Source organism: Acinonyx jubatus, chromosome A1 (assembly GCF_027475565.1).
Source record: "Acinonyx jubatus isolate Ajub_Pintada_27869175 chromosome A1, VMU_Ajub_asm_v1.0, whole genome shotgun sequence".
Classification (NCBI taxonomy): Eukaryota; Metazoa; Chordata; class Mammalia; order Carnivora; family Felidae; genus Acinonyx; species Acinonyx jubatus.
Genome location: NC_069380.1, coordinates 162,994,889 through 163,013,339, shown reverse-complemented (window position 1 = coordinate 163,013,339; position 18,451 = coordinate 162,994,889). Strand labels below are relative to the sequence as shown.

Below are 18,451 nucleotides of genomic sequence, written 5' to 3'. Positions count from 1 at the left end.
TAATATACAAAAGTCAATCCATATCTTCTGCTTAATATTTCTATGAACCTAAATTGCTCTTAAGAGTAAAGATCATTTAAAATAAATATGCTGTTACTGGAATAGCAAAGTATTTAAGTCTTCTTGAACCTCCTAACAAAACAGACATAACAATAAATGCAGTAAAGTACTAAATATGTAAATTAATAGAACAGTGAAAGCATTTTATCCCTAAGAAGTGAAGTGGTATCCTCACAAACCACAAAATTCCACTGAGCTGTGCCTAACTACAACATGTATATAATTAACTGTGTGAGAGGAAGGAGAAAGACAAAGATATATAATAGCCCTGATGCTAGTAAACTACCAACAACAATTCATTCAGAAAGCAAGAGAAGACTCTGGAAGAGAAGTCAGGTGAAGGTATCTGAGAAAAACATCAGGAGAGGAGACTTTCTGTTTCCACTGTAAGGATGAGTTTAGGAGACTTCAGGAATGTTAGACTATGCTGAGGATATAGAGGTGTCATGAATGCTTGAAACCAACCAACTGAAGAAGTTTCCTTCAAAGACAAAACCTATGCAAAAGAGAAACTGATGGGAATAAAACACACGTTAAGCAGGAGAAAGATACTATGGGACAAAAAGAAAAAGAGTTGAGGCACTCAGTGTGGAAAAGAAAGAGAGAAGGGAAATATTCTGATGATGGTAAAAAAAAAAAAAAAAAAAGTAAGAGAGGAGACAGTTCTCAAAGTACCTGAACTAACTTTGTGATCTTCACAGTAAAGCCTGAAGCCATGAAGCTATGAAAGCTACCTTAGAATATCCCCCTATCTGGAAAGATATTTTTTAAAATTCAAGAAAACTTATTTCATATAAATATTCATAACACAATAGAATTGTAGTTAATTCCATATCAACTCATTCTAGGTCAAAAAAATATGAGCCAAATAAACATCTTTAAGACACTGAAGATATACCAAAAGAACATGCTCTCCTAAAAAAGATTTTAAACATTGAAGCTTAGTATTTCAAAATAAACCAAATATAATTAAAATATGAAAAAAATCATAAGAACTAGAAAAAAATGAGAAAAATAAAATTATAAAAATAAGAGAGGTTGAAAATAAGACCTCACTGAATTCTAGAATGATTTAGAAATAAATTTAAAATAATTTCATAAATAAAAGCAAAGCTAAGTAGACAATGGAAATGAACAGGTATCATACATGATACAGTAAAAGGAATAGACAATGAAAAGTAGAACAGTAAATTTTAAAATCAAGCAAAAATTAATAGAGGCATAAAATGAGGAGGAAGTAATAGAAAAAATGGAGAAAGTACACATACACACACACACACACACACACACACACTCCAAGTGAAAACAAAAGAACAAAGAATACATATTAAAAACCATAATATCATATAACTTTTCTGAAATAAATTAAGAATTACATCTTCATATTGAAAGAGAATATTATTTCTCAGAGAAAAGTTTTCACAAGCAGCCAAAACCAATACATATTATGGTAAAAGTATTTGATTTAAGCTCCAAATGCTTTCAGAAGGCAATTGCTTTAAATGACTGTAAAGATAATCCAAGTACTAAACTATTTGAAAACATAAACAAAGGAACAAAAAACCCTTTAAATTCTTTTTTAAGGTGAACGTTATATTGATTATAAAACCTGATAAAAACTACTCCAAAAATGAAATCTACAAACCAAACATACATGTGAATATTAACAAAAATATTTGATTTATAAATTTAATATTATTGCCATAAAAAAAACAGATCTTTTTTTCCCCTTGAGATAGAAAATTATAAGGTTCATCTGACAGGACAAACAAAAATAGAGAAAGCACAGAAACCATGAGAAGGATATTCTAGTTCACTCTAGATGAGATGTATTTTATGTCCTGTATGTATAAGAGAATAAAGCATTAGAAAATGAATGGACTAAGATAGAAAATCTGGAAATAGATATATTTGCAAATAAAAATTTAGTATATCACAAACATAGCATTAGAAATCAGTGAGAAAAATATTCTTTATAATTAGTAGTGTTGGAATAGTGGCATAGCCATATGAAGAAAAAGCAAAATTATCTCCACATAGTATTAAAAGAAATATATTTAAATTCACCTACAAACTTGAAAGTAACTATGATTCACAAAACATAATCAATAAAGGATAAAATTAATAATTTTAGTTTGTTAATTGTCCAAAAAAATATGACAAATAAACATTATAATCAATAAATAACAAATGACAAAACAGTGGAATATATTTGCAATGAAAAATGTTTAAAGGCCATTGGATCTATTCATTAGTAGGACTTTAACCTACAGTAATTTGGAATATAGACCAAGTCAGATATTCAGATATATCCTAAAGATAAAAACAAATTCAAGTCGTTGCTCAGTAGCATGCATATACTAAAATCATAATGGAAAGAGAAGATTAGCATGGACCCTGTGAAATACTAACATGTAAATTCATGAAGCATTCCATATTTTTCTATCCACTTTATTTTTTTTTTTCAACGTTTATTTATTTTTGGGACAGAGAGAAACAGAGCATGAACGAGGGAGGGGCAGAGAGAGAGGGAGACACAGAATCGGAAACAGGCTCCAGGCTCTGAGCCATCAGCCCAGAGCCCGACGCGGGGCTCGAACTCACGGACCGCGAGATGGTGACCTGGCTGAAGTCGGAGGCTTAATCGACTGCGCCACCCAGGCGCCCCTCTATCCACTTTAAAGTGGCTAAAATGGTAACTTCATATTATGTATATTTTCCATAATAAAAATAAATAAACAGAAAAACAGATATGAAATAATACATGAAGCAAACTTTTAATTAAAGTCATGTAGAAGGTAAAAGAATAGTGCAAGACATCTTAAATGTTTTTCATAAGCTTAATTTTCATAAAAATATTGGCATTGGGATCATTCTGAGTTTGTGTTGATACTAAAAAAAAAACAAAACAAGAAAAAGCTAGGTGGTTAGATCAATCTCAATAAGAATTAGAATGAAAACTAGACATAATATCACTTGATGTGATACAATAGGAAGCTTACAACTCCTGCTGTGAAGTATTATTAAAAAAATAGAACAAATTTGATCACCCTTCTAAATGTAACTACTTTTTTTTTACAGGAAATAAAAAAAAGTATGCAGACCACCTTAACTGATACAAAGGGAGGCAATGAGCAAATCCAGAATGTCCCAAGTTATAGAGGATCAATTTCCTTGGTTTCTGTATCAAATAATTTATAAGGGAAAAGAGGAGGGGAAGCTTATAAGTCAAAAATAATTTAAACTATATCAATGAAACATATCACATGTATTTTGTTTCCTGATTCAAACAAACTGTAAATTTAAAATACTATGAAATATTGAAATAAATGTGAATATTGTGTTTTTTATAACCTTAAAGAATTATACTTAATTACTTCAGAAAAGATATAAAAATTGGAATTAGGATTTTTAAAGTATCTTTTGATACATATTGAAGGATCTATGGATGAAATAAAGTGATATCTAGGATTTAACTGGAAAAAATACCTAAGATGGGGTGTGGATGGAGAATAGGTATAGACTTAGAGAAACATATATTGACTACATTGAAACTGGATATTGGATCAATAGAGGTTTATTATGTTACTTTTCCTTTTGTATATTTATACTTTTCCATAATTTTTAAGGTAGTACTCACATTAAAATCACAAACAAAATAATAATGGAGGAGGAAAAATTATCATCTCAAGTGATTTAAAAGCTGTGAATGAGAAGAAATCATAAAAAATAATCTAAGCTTATGCACACTTTATCTTTTAAAATACCTATTTATTTGCTTCAACTCATTCCCCAATATTCTCATACTTTTTTATTTTAAATGTATATGACTGGACATATAGAAAATTACTAATCAAAAAAATGTTGGTCAAATCCTTTTGTGAGAAAGTAAGCATTTCTTGCTTTTATTTATTTATTTTTAACATCAACTAATCTTAAGGATTAGGCATTAAATGCCAGGTACTTTTTAAAGTACATTTGCTATTTACACTCCACTAGGGAGAAATGTGACCTCATTCCATGTTCTGAATAACACAACTGTGACCTAGTGATTAGTGCATCAGGTCAGATGGGAGAAAAACACAAGGCTCTGCATTTTTAACAAACTGCTCAGCCTTAAACTGATTATCAAAGGATTTAAAGGCAAATCATTTTTTAAAAGTCAATTGATTACACATGATTGGGTAATAAATAAAACAAATTCTATATTTATGTTACTGATGTAGAAGTAACAGTCTGCTGACAATGTATATATTTTACATTCTATTCAGGTATAATAAACATCTAAAAGTTTCCTTCCTTTTAAGCTTGCAGTTCCATATATTGGGGGACTACTGCCATTTTAACTGCTACAGTGTCAGGCTTTGAAATACTCTCATAACCACACAAAGCTCCCTTATACCTGTACGCAATCAATTCCCACCCCCACCCTTGCTTCTAATCCCTGATCTGCCAGAAGCAAACTGATTTTGCCTTTTCTAGAATTTCATATAAATGTCACACAAAGCCAAAGAATATGCAGTCTTTAGTGAGTGGCTTCTTTTATATAGCTCCTGACTGTCAATACTGGAACAGTTTGCTGCATCATTGCAGTGACTTGATATAGTAGAGATAGCACTGAAGAACAGGGCAGAAGGCCTCAATCCTGTTTCTGCCACTCCGATCTGTGAACTAGGATATATATTGTAACTTGTCTTCTCCAGCAATGGTAGGTTAAGGAGAATATACTATTTCTCCTCCTCAAGGCTGTTGTGTGGGGCTAACTAGAGAGAATGGATACAGTGCTTTCTAAAGTACACCACACACGTGCGCGCGCACACACACACACACACACACTAAATTATATAAATAAATAAAGCACAACACACATGATCAATTCAGCAGAAAAGGCTATCAGAAATAAGAGAAATGATAGTTTCAAAAAGTATTTCATGAAAGATGAATAAATGTATATTAAAATATAAATTTTAAATATTCTGCTTTTTCACTATGGAGATGGTAATAAAATGGAGGAAGACTGTGAATAAATTGTATGAAGTTCAAATAAAATAAGAAACAAAATCTAAAACTAGAATTATAAGAAGGAACAATGTTCTCTCAAAGTCTAACAAAGTCCATCTAAATAAAAACAGATAGCTAGCTTTACAAATATACTTCATTCTTGGGGCAACTGGTGGTTCAGTCGGTTGAGCATCTGACTTCAATTCTGGTCATGATCTCACGGTTCGTGAGTTCGAGCCCTGCGTCGGGCTCTGTGCTGACAGCTCAGAGCTTAGAGCCTATTTCGGATTCTGTGTCTCCCTCTCTCTCTCTGCCCCTCCTCCACTCATGCTCTGTCTCTCTCTCAAAAATAAATAAACATTAAAAAAAGAGAAATATACTTCATTCTTTTAATTTTAATCACTATCTAGAATTTACTCTACATAGGACAAATTATTTGACAAATTTATAGTTATAAATAGGACATATAAGACTTGTCTTCAAGTTTCTTCTACTTTCCCTGTCAACAAGGAAAACAGGCAAATAAAAATGGCTTTTAAATAAAATTTAAGGACAAATAAAGAACTCTTCCAGCAAAATAAGACCATAAACATTATATGAAGGTTGACATTTTTAACTTAATGAGAAAAAGTAGTAGTGTTTTTTTCTATTAGTTTTATTTGTTTATTTTACCTGATGTCAAGAAAGAAGATAAGATATTTACTGTCCCTACAGCTACATCACTATGATGGATCTCCTTTCCTGATCCATCTTTGAAGCCTAAATTTTCCCTCTGCCTCTCTACACCCTACAGAAAAGGGAGCAACATAACTGCAGTGCTACAGGCTTGAAAATTTCTGACCCAAAGAGGAAACTGAGGAAAATTTATGATTTTCAAGATGTAAAAGACCATGACACTTGGAAAGGGGTAAAGAATAGATTATATGAAAAGATAGTTGGCTTGGATAGGTTGAATTCTGCCAGTTGAAGGGAAATCCAATTGGAATACTTGAAAGATCTAGTCAGTGTGGGAATTTTAGAAGGACTAAAAAGACAAAACACTTGATTTTTTGGCTTTCTGTCCTTGTAAATTAGAAAAATTATACAGACCTGAAATAAAGACTTAAGTGGAAGCTTTCCAAGCATTTATATGCTTTTATCCAGTAAAGAAAAGGGAGAATCCTCAATCCATGCCTATAAAATGTCAAATCTCAATCAGACGTGTGAAGGATTTTCATTAATCATGGTTGTAGGATAAAAAAAGTTGATCCATTAAATTCATTTGGCTAATTAAAAAATAAGATTCATTTTCTCTTATTTTGGTCACTCTTTTCAGGAACAAAGACAAATGTAAGAAAGTTAAATACATTTCAAATTACTGTTTAGTATAATGAGTATAGAAGTATGCAGCATACTGAACAACAGCTTTATTAGTAATGCAGAAGAAAGAGTAATCACTGAAGGCTGGAACACTGAAACATTTCAGGCAGAAGGAATTAATGTATATGACAGCAGAGTTGGACATTTAAATTAAGAAACTGAAAAAAAATGAAAACTCAGAAAAATTATATAATGTGCTCAAATTTAATAGCAGGATCACAGAATGAAAGCCAAATTCTCTGATTCTATGACTATGCTACTTGTTCTAAAAAATTAGAGCTCCTAAAATAATGGACACTTCTTTATTTATTTGTTCAATAATATTTATTACATGCCTATGATATGCTAAATTCTGTTCTAGCCAGTGCAGATAAGCAATAAGGGAAACAAAGCAGTGAACAAATAAAGTCCCTCCTTCTGTGGAGTTTGCATACTAAAGTGAGGTTGAAAGACAGAACATAAATAAACAAATATATGGTATATTGTCATATAATGCTATGAAAAAATTAAAAAGGGTAAGCAGGTAAAACAGGAAAGAATTATAATTTTAATCATGATGCCTAAGGAATGCCCTTTTGGGGAACTAACATTTAAGGATTAATATAAATAAGATTTTTCAGGTACAGAAATCTGGGATTACAAAGGCTTCAAGGTGGGAATATGTGAAGCATGATATATAACCAGTAAAGATATCAGTGTAGCTAGAGTAGAATTAGCCACAGAAAGTAATAAGATTTGTTGAAGTCTGAACATATTATAAATTTGTAGTACAAAAATGATTAAAAATGTTCTTATTGTTTGAACAGTGCTACTTACTTACAGATTAGTACATAGGAAGCACTGCATAGCACTACATAGTAAGGAACACTTGATACAAAAGTAACAAGTTTTCTTTCACAGTAAAAGCCTAATAAACCTCTTTGAGATACTCATTGTCATGCTAGGCTTCGCATATTGTAGAATTATTTATAGAATACAATAGATTCTTATTTCTTACAGTTCGGTTTTGTCATCATACCCGGGGTATAAAACAGAACCTAAAAAATATTATTGATGTTTTAAGTTTACAATTGACTCTTAAACTCACTTTATTGAGTTGAACTCAATTTATTGTAGGAATACAGTATATAATATATATGTGGATTTTCAACTGCACAAGAGGTTGGCACCTCTATCCCCTGAATTGTTCAAGGGTCAACTATATATTGTAAGTACATCGATGAGTTAATGAATCATATATGAATGACTGTATCAGTTAGCTGTTTTTTGCTAAATATTTGCTAAACCATTCTAAAATTTCTTGGCATCAGCCAATAAGTTAATAACATGATGAAAAGAAAATGTTAAAAACACAAATGAACAAAACTCACTCAAGAAGAAATAAAGAGTGCAATTAGTCTTATATCAATTAAGACACTGTGTTCATAGTTAACTTTCCAAAAAGGGGGAAAAATATTCATATGGATTTATTAATGAGTTATATAAAAGATTAATGGAAGAAATTATAATTCTAAAAACAAATAAAACAAAACAAAAATCCAGAAAATAGAAAAGAGCATACCTCCTAACTCTTTTTAATGAGGCCAGCATTGCAATGATACCAAAACAGATAATGATATTGTAAGAAAAGAAAATTACAGAATAATATTCCTCATGAACATGGAAAAAAAATCTTAATTTTTTAAAAATTTTTATTTACTTTTGAGAGAGAGAGAGAGAGAGAGAGAGAGAGAGAGAGAGAGGCATGAGCAGGGGAGGTGCACAGAGAGGGAGACACAGAATCTGAAGCAGCCTCCAGGCTCTGAGCTGTCAGCAAGAGCCCAATGCAGGGCTTGAACTCACAGACCACGAGATCATGACCCGAGCTGACATCAGACACCCAACTGACTGAGCCACCCAGGCGCCCCAAAAAATTATTTATAAATATTGGCAAACTAAGCCTAGCATATATAAGTAGAATGGAATATTATAAGCAAGTGAGATCTACCCTGGGAACGGGAGGGTATTTCCAGATGAGATTAGCATTGAAATCAGTAGACAGAGTAAAGCAGATTGACCTCAGCAATGTGGGTGGGAATCATCAAATCCACTGACAGACTTCATAGAACAAAAAGGTGATTGGAGGGAAGATTTAGTTTTTATGATGAACTAACTGCTGAACTAGAATATGAGTCTTCTCCTGCCCTGTGGCTAGGAATGATAACATTAGCTTCCCTGGTTCTCAGACTTTCAGACTCAGATTGAACTGCACAACTAGTTTTCCTGTTTATAGACAGCAGACTGTGGGACATCTCAGCCTCCATAATTTTGTAGCCATTGAGCCAATTCCTTATAGTAAATCAATATCTATCTTTATTACTATCTATCTTTATCTCCTACTAGTTCAGTTTCTCTGAAGAAGCCTGACTACTACAGTAATTCATTTATACCAATATTTTAAAACAGAAAAAAAAAATCTGTTCAAAAGATACCTGAATAACATTTGACAAATTTCAATATCTGTTTATGACAAAATTTCTCCACAACCTATTAATATAAGCTAAAATTTTCAACCTTATAAAAGATATCTGTTAATAACTAGAATTAACATCACATCTTATTGCTAAAGACTAAATGGCTCCATTCTACGATTAGGACCAAAATAAGAATTGCTACTTATACCGTTTCTATTCTACATCATGCAAGTTAGTGCAGTAAGACAAGAAAAAGAAATATAAGACATATAGATTTGAAAGTAAGAAATAAAACTGTCTTTATTCTTAGAGCCCATGATTGTCTATAGAGAAAATGTGGAAGAAGATATTAAAATAAGTGAGTTTAGCTGGTTACAGGGGGGAAAAAAAGCCAGCATGTTAAAAATCAATTATCTTTAAACATACCAGCAATAAATTAGATAAGAAATCTTATAAAGATACCATTTATAATACCAGTAAAAATATAACAGAAGAATAAATCTCAAAAAGAAAACACATGGGTATACTTTGTATAATAAACAAACATACCACATTGTTGATAAATATCAAAGAAGATCTAAGTAAATGGAGAGATATCTCATGTTCATTAATTGGAAGACTTAAAATTGTCAAAATGAAAATTTTTCTCAAATTGATCTACAAACTGAACACAATCTCAGAGAAATCTATGAGGCTACTTTTTAAAAAAATTTTAATGTTTATTTTTGAGACAGAGACACAGCATGAATGGGGGAGGGTCAGAGAGAGGGAGACACAAAATCTGAAACGGGCTCTAGGCTCTGAGCTGTCAGCACAGAGCCCGACACGGGGCTCAAACTCACAGACCACGAAATCATGACCTGAGCCAAAGTCGGCCCCTTAACTGACTGAGCCACCCAGGTGCCCCGAGGCTACTTTTAATCTACAAGCTGAGCTAAACTTTATATGGAAAAGCAAGAAATCAAAAGTTGCCAAAACTATTTGGAAAAATGAAAACAAAGTTGTAAGCCTCACACTACCAGATTTTAAGATTTTCTATAAAGCTATAGTAATCATATAGTATGGTATTAGGAAAATGATAGTCAAATATCAATGGGACACAATGAAAGGTACAGAAATAGACCCACATGCATATAAACAAATTGTTTTGACAAAGTGAGCACTGTTATTCAATAGAGAAGTACTTTGAAACAATTATACATTCTTGTGCAAGGAAAATAACAATGTAAATATAAAAGTAAAAGCTAAAATTGAAAACTTCTACCTAGAAGAAAACAGGAGAAAATCTGATATTGATTTTTTAGATAGAACATATACAAAACCTGCTTTTTGCAAAACATCATTTTTGTTCTTTCTTTCTTTTTCTTTTTTCTTTCTTCTTTCTTCTTCTTCTTCTTCTTCTTCTTCTTCTTCTTCTTCTTCTTCTTCTTCTTTTTTTAGAGCACACATGAGTTGGGGAAGGGAGAAAGGAGAGAGAACCTTAAACAGGCTTTACACTGAGCACAGAGCCTGACAAGGGGCTCAGTCCCACAACACTGGGAACATGACCTGAGGCAAAACCAAGAGTCAGGCACTCAACTAACTGAGGCACCTAGGTACCCCAAAACAACATTTTAAAAGGAAAGAAAAGAAAAGCAATAGTGTCAGAAAATAATGTTTGCAAAACACATTTAATAAAGTCCTGGTAACCAGAATACACAAAGAAATTTGAAAAATCACTAATAAGAAACAAAATAATAAAAGTGGGTAAAATACATGAAAAGATAATTGACTACGGAAGAGATCTGGATTACAATAAACACATGTAAAGATGCTCACTATCATCGGTCATTAGACACATGCAAATTAACACCACATTGAGATATCACATACCTAATCTAATGCTAAAAAGAAGAAGAAGGAGAAGAAGAAAACGAAAGAATGAAGCAAGTAATGAAAGACTTGACAAAAACAAATCCTGGCAAGTGGACAAAGCTATAAATTCATATGCTAGATACAAAAGAAATTAAGATGTAGATCTATTCAAATGCCTGTACACAAATGTTTATGGTCCTTTTATTCACAATTTTCAAAACCTGGAAATAACACAAAAAGTCATCAACTACCTAATGGATAAACACATCACTGTTTATCTACACTACACTCAGCATAAAAAAGGAATGTGTGTAATTCATGCATGACATGAATGAGTCTAAAAAGGAGTATCCTGAATGAACTCAGGAACAGACTCAAAAGGAAATATGTCTTATGACTCCATTTATAAGACATTTAAATTTTTTTATGTTATTTATTTATTTTGAGAGACACGGAAACAGTGTGAGCAGAGGAGGGACAAAGAGAGGAGAGAAAATTCCAAGCAGTCTCCACACTGTCAGTGCAGAGCCCAATGTGGGACTTAAACTCATGAAACTGTGAGATCATGACCTGAGCTGAAACCGGTTTGGATACTTAACTGACTGAACCACCCAGGTGCCCCTATAAGACATTTCAGGAAAGGTCAAACTATGGGGACAGAAATTAGATCACCATTTACCAAGGACTAAAGCAATGGTTGTGGTGGGTTATTTGATTACAAATGGATGATAGAAATAGTCTATTATCTTTGGGATGGCAGAAATAGTAGATATCATTGTGGTGGTGTTTTTTTAAGTTGGTCAAAATGCACATACCTGTACACCTAAAACAGGTGAGGTTTATTTTTTGCTATTATACCTCAATAAACCTGAAAAATTACATAATTGCTTTAAGACCATAATATTTAATTATTTCTCCTGTTCCTACCTGTTTTCTGGGATGTACTGTTTGAATTTACTGGATTAGGTTGATCTTGGCTGGACCATCTAATATGTCTGAGGACAGGCTGGTGGAGCCTACAGAACTGACTGGTCTGATGAACTTGCTTAGTATGGCTTTTCATGTATTTTCTCTCTTGTAGAAATATGTTCCACATGACATCCTCAGAGTTTCCAGAGAAAGTGGAAACGTCTTGAATATCTTGAGGTTTAGACTTGGACCTAGTACACCATCAGTACTGCTCCATTTTAGGGCCCACAGTAAATTTTAAGGTTGAGTACAAATTCAAGGGTGGTGATATTCTCTGCCTCTTTATTAGAAATTGAATAATTTTTACTCTCTACCACAATAAGTGGATAAATAGGTCATTAAGGTAAATTCTATCACACAAACTTTTTTAATATTTTAGTTTATTTATTTATTTTGAGAGAGAGGGAGAGAGAGAGAGAGAGAGAGAGAGAGAGAGAGAGAGAGACAAATGGGGAATGGACAGAGAGAAAGGGAGAGAGAGAGAATCCCAAGCAGGCTCTGCATCTTCAGCACAAAGCCTGATGTGGGGCTTAGACCTACGAACTCTGAGATCATGACCTGAGCCAAAGTCAGATGCTTAACTCACTGAGCCACCCAGGCACCCTTCCATCACTCAAACTTTTAATGTTTCCTATAATTTTCTTCATATAAGAATGTTTTTAAATCCACAGTCTTGACAAGCTATAATTAAATGCTGCATAATAAACCTTAGAACTTTGATTATGTAGTAAATTTAATGAGAATCATAACTTGTACAATTTAGTTCAAATTAAAAGCTTTTACAACTTGCATTTTTGGAGAATTCAAGACAAATAAGACTTTTGTACCAAATACATTATTATTAATAAATTGGGTTAGCAGAGATCTTTCAAAGGGAAGAAGAGGGAAAAATCAGATAATAACTAAATTTTAATAAAAGTAAGCTTTTTTTATGAAAGACAGTGAGCCTAGAGTATATAGAATAGCATTTATATTAATATATATATATTAATAAAGTCATTAAATATTCTGACACATATAATTGTGTGACTTTGTAAAATTCATAAAATGATTACTTTTAAATTAGATAACGTATATGGGACAAAATAGAATCACGAGGGGCACATGGGCAGCTCAGTTCATTAACAGTCCAACTCTTGGTTTCAGGTCCAGTCATGATCTCACGGTTCATGAGATCAAACCCTGGGGGGACAGCATGGAGTTTGTTTGGGATTCTCTCTCTTCCTCTTTCTCTCTCCCTTTCCCACTCACACACACATTGTTTCTCTCAAAATAAATAAACTTTAAAAAAAGTCCAAATTCTTAAAAAAAAATACAATCACATGCTTCTATAGTCTCACTAAAAGCAAAACCTATCCTAAATAATTTACACATATTATGTAATTTTAATCCTTATAATATTACTTGAGGTATGTATAATCCGTATTTTACATATTAAAAAAATGGGAAGCTCAGGGAAATTATTAGCACTTTAAGATAACAATTGCTATAAGAGTCAGGATTTTACTTGAGGCAAACTATGCCAGATTAAAAACTTATTTTAACAGAGTCTGAGACAAAGGTTTATTTTGGATTGTTTTGAGATGTTGAGGGGTGAGACACAAAGCACTGTGGAACATAAAAGGAGGAAAGCCAATATTGTGCGTTATTGGGTTAGTTACCTACATAGATGCCCCATGTTGATATGGCAATACCTTCTGATCTGCCTTCCCCTTGGACAAAAAAAGAAGGCATTTTATGCATTGTTTTCCTGTTCTCGTTGGTCAAAGATGGTGCCAAGGGTGTTAATGCCCCTGAAGTTTGAGTGGCTCATGAATGAGTCCCAGTAATTAGCTACAGACTTCACAAATTGCAGAGGTACATGAACTAGGCCCTAGAGAAGACAAAGTAAGATTGCATTTAAGCAAAACTAGTCTTTGCTAATGTAGTTGACTTTACAGGGGCTGAGGTAGACAGTGGGGTCTGGAAGTGGGGCATAGGCAGAAACAAGTATCTATTATTTACATTTAGAATATAAAAAGGTGATCTAAAATGGTAGCTATCCTGCCAATATATTTCCACAAAATTCATTTTAAAAAAGAGCTATGATAAAAAATATGTGTTGAATGCAAAAATCATATTGATTATTAAATGTAAATAAAGGTACATAGTTACTTTCTCAGTCTTTTCTGAATCTCTTATTCAATATGCAAATGATTTGGAGTTAAAATTAATCATGAAATATATTACCTTCCTTATGAGAACTATAAATCAAAGAGAAGTGACTCCTTCTTATCAGAAAGAAATGAAAAAAAAATATGTATTACCTTCAGGCTAAGTGGTTCCATTCTAGAAATATAGTAGGCCATATCTTATCTCCAGTTAGAGATAAGAAGTATTTTAATATCCAAAGGCTTATATTGTTTATTAGTTTCCAAAATTCATATTGATAAAGAGTATCATTAAATAAAAGAAAATTTGATGCTTCCTCCTCTTCTATATAGAAGGAGGACCTTTAGAGGACAAGGTATAGAGACTAATGAGACACAGATACAGGGAAACTCCTTCACCCAGTATCCAGAGATGTATTTGATGTAGTAGAAATATACTCTATCAAAGAAAAGAATCCAGACTTCATGTCCTTTAGTTTGCACTAAGGTGTTCTGAGGAACAGACCTGAACAGACCTTAGCAATAGCGAAGGTTTACAATCTTCTTTAATAACTCAAACTAGTTCCAGAGTAGATTAAAAGTGCCTTCAACCACAAGGGACATAAAAATTTCCCTGGGTGCAAACAGCCTGCTTTAGAAAAGGCAGGATTCTTTTAACTGTAGTTTAGCTTACTCTCAAGCAAATCTAGTGAATCTTAGAATAAGAATATAATATCATGCTTTTTTCCTAGTCCAAATGAGTCTCTAGAAGGTTAGTATCCATGCTTCAAAAATGCTATCTTTCTGCTTGATTAATATTTCCCAGAAAATAACAGATAGAAGAAATTGAAAAATATCAAATAGATAAGCTATTTCAGGAAAACCACTTTTGTTTTAAAAAGGACAACTAACAATATATGAGGATGGTTTCATTAAATATATCAATAACAAGCTAAAAGCCCCAGCTATGGTCCTTGTACTGCATGCCAAAAGGCATTCAGAGGTAGCAAATGACATAATGTCTTTAATATTAGTGTAATCTGGACTTGGTCCTAGCTACATTCATTTGGGAAAATGTTCAACATACATTCCACATCTTTTTCTCCCCCACCCCAATTATCTTCCCATATTGTTCATTCAAAGAGGATATATTCCTTTGAAAATTAGTTTCCAACAATAAAATATTCTTTGCATTTTTCAAATGTCACACGGAGAAACTTACTACAAAAGAAAAAAAAAGGCCTTAGAAGTTTGCTGTTTTGTCTCCAAATTAAGCCTCTGTTAGAACCATCGCTCCAAATGTATGTCATTAACAATAAATGGAATTGATAATAAGGCCCTGTTGCGTAATAAGGTTCCTGCTTAGGGTTTATTAGCTTTTCAATAGATTTGTTTTCTATTTAGATTCAATTTTGAAATTTTCTGCTTTAAATAGCACAACTTTACCAATAAATAGTGAGTTTAGATTTTTAAATGCAAATTACATATCTTTAATTGTAGTAAACGAATTCATGGAAATGCCATAATTTTACGATTGCTTAAAAAGTTTAAAAAGCTATATTTGAAAAAACATTTTTAATGAAAAATTTTTATCCTTTAAAAGGTAGAGAGAATAGTATAATATACCCCTATGTAGCTATCATCCAGGTGCAAAACTGGCCAAGTCATACCCAATCTTTTAAAACCAATAATCCACTAACTTCTGTATTATATTGAAACAAAATATATTATCCATAAATATTATAGCCTATTTAAATGTAATCTCTTTCAAGACTTTTTAAAATCCTAACAGAATTCATAGAATTTTTCAGAAATATAGAAGGGCATATACATAATTTAATGACTAGGGGACGGTTTATGATGGCAATACAGGAAGACTTGAAATTTACCTCTTCCGTGAAACACCAAATGTAAACCTACATATAGAGCAATTCATACTGAAGAAGAACTGAGGACTTACTGAATATCATCTGTACCCCAAAAGATAGAGAACCATGTGGGAACAGCAAGATATAGAGACAGGGTAATCACAGGAACCCCAGCTCCAGAGAAGGTAACTGAATTGATGGGAGAAACACTACTGAGGAACTAGAAGCTGAATCCCCTGCCCTGGGACATAGGGAAAAAGAAAAAAAAAAAAGCTATGGTTTTAAAAAGGCAACTAGAACTTAAAGGAACCAGCCCTTGACTGTCTGCAGTCCTGGAGAATGCTCTATGTGGTCAGAGGGGCTGGTGAGCCACATTATTTATGCTCCCCTTGGACACCTAGGATAATTTCTGGTAGAGAGCAAAATATTAAAATATTAAAAGACAAGAATTTCAGAATCATAAACAAGAGTTTCATTTCATGTATCACTAATACAACATATCAAACTACCTACATTATCAAAGAAAATCATATTTGGTTGATTATCCAACAGAATTCACAGATGTAAGTTACTTTGACAAGGAGGAGAGATCATATTCATATAACAATTTCTGCTCAAGATGTCATATCAAAGCTACATGACAAGACTTCCTTCTTCATTCTAGTACACAAATACTGCATTAAATATATTGGAGATGGGCATACAATTTGAGGTTTAGGCACCTATTATAGGAGTGAACTTAAGGCAGTCATATCTGTTCTTGATAAAGAACAGATTGATAAATAACAAATTTCGATAACTAACAGATTGTTTGTTTACATATCAGAGAGCATGGACAAAAGAGAGATATGGACATCGGAACGGACATCAAAATAGGACATCATATGGACATCAAAACTAGGAACAAAACTTTGCACCTACTGGCATGGACACAAACTGGGCACTGCCAAAAGCAAGCTGGGCACTGCCAAAAGCAAGCTACCAGTCCCAAATCTTGACTGGAATTTAAAAAAAGTAATTTTTTAAAAGCATTAAAGGATATTAGAAAACTAGGCATTATACATACAGAAGTACCAGGCCTCAAATCAAATCAATCATACAGAAAATTAAACTCAAACTGAGAAACTAATATAAATCTGGTCTTTAACCAGTCCACATGACCCTGGCTAAAACAAACTCAAAATATTGTACAAGGACAACTTATTCCACTTAATCTAAGACACAGGTATAACTGAGATTTTCACAGAGGAAAACACCTATTGATTTGACATCCAGAGGCAAAATTCACAAAACACAGGAGAATCCACTAATAAGAGATAATACAAACAAGAGAATAGCTGAATATTTAAAGATGATGGGGACTTAATGATAAAAACTTGTAAAGAAAAAGAGGGCACCTGAGTGGCTCGGTCAGTTAAGCATGTTACTTTGGCTCAGGTCATGATCCCACAGTTTGTGAGTTCATGAGTCCCTCATGGGGTGAACTTGAACCCCAATTCTGGTGAACACAAGCCCCGCTTTGGGTGAGCCCTACATCGCTCTCTTTTTCTTTCTTTCTCTCTCTCTCTCTCTCCCTCTTTCTCTCTCCAACCTTGCTCACTTGCGCCCATTCTCTCTCTCTCTCAATTAAAAAAGTGTAAAGAAAAAAATACAATCTTTAAAATAACAAGGATACTTTAAAGGAAATGCCAAGAATAAAACAAAAACAGTACACTTGAAAATGTGGCCTTTAAAGAAAACACTAGATAGACTGGAAGGATGACCAGACGGATTTGCCAAACTGGAAGATAAAGTTACAAAAAAAAATTAGAACATGCCATAGGAAGAAAAATGGTGATAATTTAGACATTTAAAAAATTAGGATTACGGAGACTTGAGACTATCACTTCCACCTATGATGAAGTACCTGGGCCTCTTACAATAAAGAATGAGAAAATAGGTGCTCGCTTTGGCAGCATATATAATAATATTGGAATGATACAGAGAAGATTAGCATGGCCCCAGCTCAAGGATGACATACAAATTCGTGAAGTGTTCCATTAAAAAAAAAAAGAAAAAAAAAGAATGAGAAAATAGGTCAAAATATATGAAATATGTGTTTTCAAACACTGGAACAAAGACAGCACGGGACTGTGATTCCTAAGAGAAGGAAGATAACTGGAGTATTACAATCTGTCCAGCTTTCTTCTAGAAGCACCTTCCATATTGTTATGCAGGAAGAACTAAAAGAAACAGACAATAGCAGCCTTTCAGTGTTCGGTCAGACATATAAAGGGGGCTGGAATTTGAGGGACGAAGTACAAGATAGTAGATAGTTAACCCCAAGAGTTCCATAAATTTTCATAAAGCTTCCTTTGACTCTGTCATTAAACATTAAGCATGGAATGGCTAGAATAAAACTCCTAGGGTCTAGGTAGAGAACCAGTACTGGGTTTGGTGGGGAGAGAGTGGTACTGAATAATTCCTAAATGATCACATGTTGGGATAAGAGACATTTAAATTCTGATCATGCAGAGTGCAAAGAAATTACGAAATACCTGGGGCATTCAAGAGAGACCTCTGAAGGTTTATAACTTAATCCACAAATAAATAAACCGCTACTCAAAACAAAATTCAAGAGTCTTCAAAGAATAAAAAAGAATAAATAAAACTCAAAAATAAAACTTACAATGTCCAATACCCAACCAAAAACTTATTAAGTACGCAAGGAAGTAGAAAAATATGACTCATAATCCAGAGAATAATCAGTTAATAAAAA

At 33.0% G+C, this 18,451-nt stretch overlaps 1 non-coding gene and 1 pseudogene across 1 annotated transcript; both read left to right on the top strand.

Moving 5' to 3' along the window:
- The first annotated feature begins 2,401 nt into the window (after positions 1-2,401).
- On the top strand, positions 2,402-2,502 carry LOC113594881 (uncharacterized; annotated as a pseudogene).
- Positions 2,503-17,632: 15,130 nt separating this feature from the next.
- Positions 17,633-17,739, top strand: LOC113594972 (U6 spliceosomal RNA). The gene has a single exon (XR_003415452.1). It is a non-coding gene; the product is annotated as a U6 spliceosomal RNA (small nuclear RNA).
- The last annotated feature ends 712 nt before the right edge of the window (positions 17,740-18,451 follow it).